General features: G+C 43.2%; 1 non-coding gene across 1 annotated transcript; it reads right to left on the bottom strand.

The window, feature by feature from the left end:
- Window positions 1–324: 324 nt before the first annotated feature.
- LOC148568313 (small nucleolar RNA R71) lies at window positions 325–432 on the bottom strand. The gene has a single exon (XR_015881466.1). It is a non-coding gene; the product is annotated as a small nucleolar RNA R71 (small nucleolar RNA).
- Window positions 433–3940: the final 3508 nt, after the last annotated feature.

A 3940-nucleotide genomic window follows, 5' to 3' on the forward strand; every position in this document is an offset into this window, starting at 1 on the left:
GGAAGAAGCATCTTCATTCCTGCCATTGGAGCAAACAATTTTGAGCTGAAACCTCAATTAGTTTCTCTGATGCAGCAGAACTGCAAGTTTCAAGGACTTCCATCTGAAGATCCTTTTCAGTTCTTAACTGAATTCTTGCAGATCTGTGATACTGTTAAGACTAATGGAGTAGATCCTGAAGTCTACAGGCTCATGCTTTTCCCTTTTGCTGTGAGAGACAGAGCTAGATTATGGTTGGACTCTCAACCCAAAGATAGCCTGAACTCTTGGGATAAGCTGGTCAAGGCTTTCTTAGCCAAGTTCTTTCCTCCTCAAAAGCTGAGTAAGCTTAGAGTGGATGTTCAAACCTTCAGACAGAAAGAAGGTGAATCCCTCTATGAAGCTTGGGAGAGATACAAAGAACTGACCAAAACGTGTCCTTCTGACATGCTTTTAGAATGGACCATCCTGGATATATTCTATGATGGTCTGTCTGAATTAGCTAAGATGTCATTGGATACTTCTGCAGGTGGATCCATTCACCTAAAGAAAACGCCTGCAGAAGCTCAAGAACTCATTGACATGGTTGCTAATAACTAGTTCATGTACACTTCTGAGAGGAATCCTGTGAGCAATGGGACGCCTATGAAGAAGGGAGTTCTTGAAATTGATACTCTGAATGCCATATTGGCTCAGAATAAAATATTGACTCAGCAAGTCAATATGATTTCTCAGAGTCTGAATGGAATGCAAGCTGCATCCAACAGTACTCAAGAGGCATCTTCTGAAGAAGAAGCTTATGATCCTGAAAACCCTGTAATAGCAGAGGTGAATTACATGGGTGAACCTTATGGAAACACCTATAACCCCTCATGGAGAAATCACCCAAATCTCTCATGGAAGGATCAACAAAAGCCTCAACAAGGCTTTAATAATGGTGGAAGAAATAAGTTTAACAATAGTAAACCTTTTCCATTGTCCACTCAGCAACAAACAGAGAACTCTGAACAAAATACCTCTAATTTAGCAAACTTAGTCTCTGATCTATCTAAGGCCACTGTAAGTTTCATGAATGAAACAAGGTCCTCCATTAGAAATTTGGAGGCACAAGTGGGCCAGCTGAGTAAAAGGATCACTGAAATCCCTCCTAGTACTCTCCCAAGCAATACAGAAGAAAATCCAAAAAGAGAGTGCAAGGCCATTGACATAGTCAACACGGCCGAACCTGGAGAGGAAGGGGATGACGTAAATCCCAGTGAGGAAGACCTCCTGGGACGTCCAGTGATCAATAAGGAGTTTTCCTTTGAGACATCAAAGGAATCTGTGACTCATCTAGAGACCATAGAGATTCCATTGAACCTCCTTATGCCCTTCATGAGCTCTGACGAGTATTCATCTTCTGAAGAGAATGAGGATGTTACTGAAGAGCAAGTTACCAAGTACCTTGGTGCAATCATGAAGCTGAATGCAAAATTATTTGGTATTGAGACTTGGGAAGATGAACCTCCCTTGTTCACCAATGAACTAAGTGATCTGGATCAACTGACATTGCCTCAGAAGAAACAGGATCCTGGAAAGTTCGTAATACCTTGTACCATAGGCAACATGATCTTTGAAAAGGCTCTGTGTAACCTTGGTTCAGGGATAAACCTCATGCCCCTCTCTGTAATAGAGAAACTGGGAATCTTTGGGGTGCAAGCTACTAAAATCTCATTAGAAATGGCAGACAATTCAAGAAAATAGGCTTATGGACAAGTAGAGGACGCGTTAGTAAAGGTTGAAGGCCTTTACATCCCTGCTGATTTCATAATCCTTGATACTGGGAAGGATGAGGATGAATCCATCATCCTTGGAAGACCTTTCCTAGCCACAGCAAGAGCTGTGATTGATGTTGACAGAGGTGAATTAGTCCTTCAATTGAATGAGGACTCCCTTGTGTTTACAACTCAAGGTTACCCTTCTGTAAACATGGAAAAGAGGCACAGTAAGCTTCTCTTAAAACAGAGTCAACCAGAGCCCCCACAGTCAAACTCTAAGTTTGGTGTTGGGAAGTCTCAACAATGCTCTGAACATCTGTGAGGCTCCATGAGAGCCCACTGTCAAGCTATTGACATTAAAGAAGCGCTTGTTGGGAGGCAACCCAATTTTTATTTATCTAATTTTATTTTTCTTGTTCTTTCATGTTTTATTAGGTTCATGATTATGTGGAGTCACAAAATAAATATAAAAATTGAAAACGGAATCAAAAATAGCAGAAGAAAAATCACACCCTCGAGGAAGACCTTACTGGCGTTTAAACGCCAGTAAGAAGCATCTGGCTGGCGTTCAACGCCAAAACAGAGCATGGTTCTGGCGCTGAACGCCCAAAATGGGCAGCATCTGGGCGTTTGAACGCCAAAATTGCACCCTGGAGAAGAGCTGGTGCTGAACGCCCAGAACAAGCATGGTTCTGGCGTTCAACGCCAGAAATGGGCAACAAATGGGCGTTCAACGCCCAGAACAAGCACCAATCTTGCGCTGAACGCCCAGAGTTGTGTGCAAGGGCATTTTGCATGCCTAATTTGGTGCAAGGTTGTAAATCCTTGAACACCTCAGGATCTGTGGACCCCACAAGATCACCTCAGGATCTGTGGACCCCACAGGATCCCCACCTACCTCCACTCACTTCTTCTCACCCCTCTTTCACACAATCCCATAAACACTCTTCCCCAAAACTCTTCACCAATCACCTCAATCTCTCTTCCCTATCACCACTTCACCACTCACATCCATCCACTCTTCCCCATAAACCTACCTCATAAACCCCACCTACCTTCAAAATTCAAAATCAATTTTCCACCCAAAACCACCCTATATGGCCGAAATTACCCCCATCCCTTCCCTATATATAGCCCTCCATTCTTCCTCATTTTCACACAACACAACCTTCTCTTCCCTTTCTTGGCCGAATACACCCCTCCCCCCTCTCCTCCATATTTTCTTCTTCTTCTTCATCTATTCTTTCTTCTCTTGCTCGAGGGCGAGCAATATTCTAAGTTTGGTGTGGTAAAAGCATAAGCTTTTTGTTTTTCCGTTACCATTGATGGCACCCAAGACCGAAGAATCCTCTAGAAAAGGGAAAGGAAAGACAAAAGCTTCCACCTCCGAGTCATGGGAGATGGAAAGATTCATCTCCAAAGCTCATCAAGATCACTTCTATGATGTTGTGGTCAAGAAGAAGGTGATCCCCGAGGTCCCTTTCAAGCTCAAGAAGAATGAGTATCCGGAGATCCGACATGAAATCCAAAGAAGAGGTTGGGAAGTTCTAACAAACCCCATCCAACAAGTCGGCATCCTAATGGTTCAAGAGTTCTATGCCAATGCATGGATCACTAGGAACCATGATCAAAGTAAGAATCCAAACCCAAAGAATTATATTACAATGGTTCGGGGGAAATACTTAGATTTTAGTCTGGAAAATGTGAGGTTGGCGTTTAACTTGCTTATGATGCAAGGAGATGCACGCCCCTATACTAGAAGGGTCAACTTTAATCAAAGGTTGGACCAAGTCCTCATGGACATATGTGTGGAAGGAGCTCAATGGAAGATTGACTCCAAAGGCAAGCCGGTTCAATTAAGAAGACTGGACCTCAAGCCTGTGGCTAGAGGATGGTTGGAATTCATCCAACGCTCCATCATCCCACTAGCAACTGATCTGAAGTTACTGTGGATCGGGCCATCATGATCCATAGCATCATGATTGGAGAAGAAGTAGAAGTTCATGAAGTCATCTCCCTTGAACTCTACAAAATAGCCGAAAAGCCCTCTCTTGGGGCAATGCTAGCTTTTCCTGATCTTATTTGCCATCTATGTTACTCAGCTGGAGCTTTCATAGAAGGAGACATTCCCATTGAGGAAGAAAAGCCCATCACTAAGAAAAGGATGGAGCAAGCAAGAGAGCCCATTCATGGATCTCAAGAGA

This window comes from Arachis ipaensis, chromosome B4, assembly GCF_059453495.1.
Source record: "Arachis ipaensis isolate K30076 ecotype BB chromosome B4, ASM5945349v1, whole genome shotgun sequence".
NCBI classification, from domain to species: domain Eukaryota; kingdom Viridiplantae; phylum Streptophyta; class Magnoliopsida; order Fabales; family Fabaceae; genus Arachis; species Arachis ipaensis.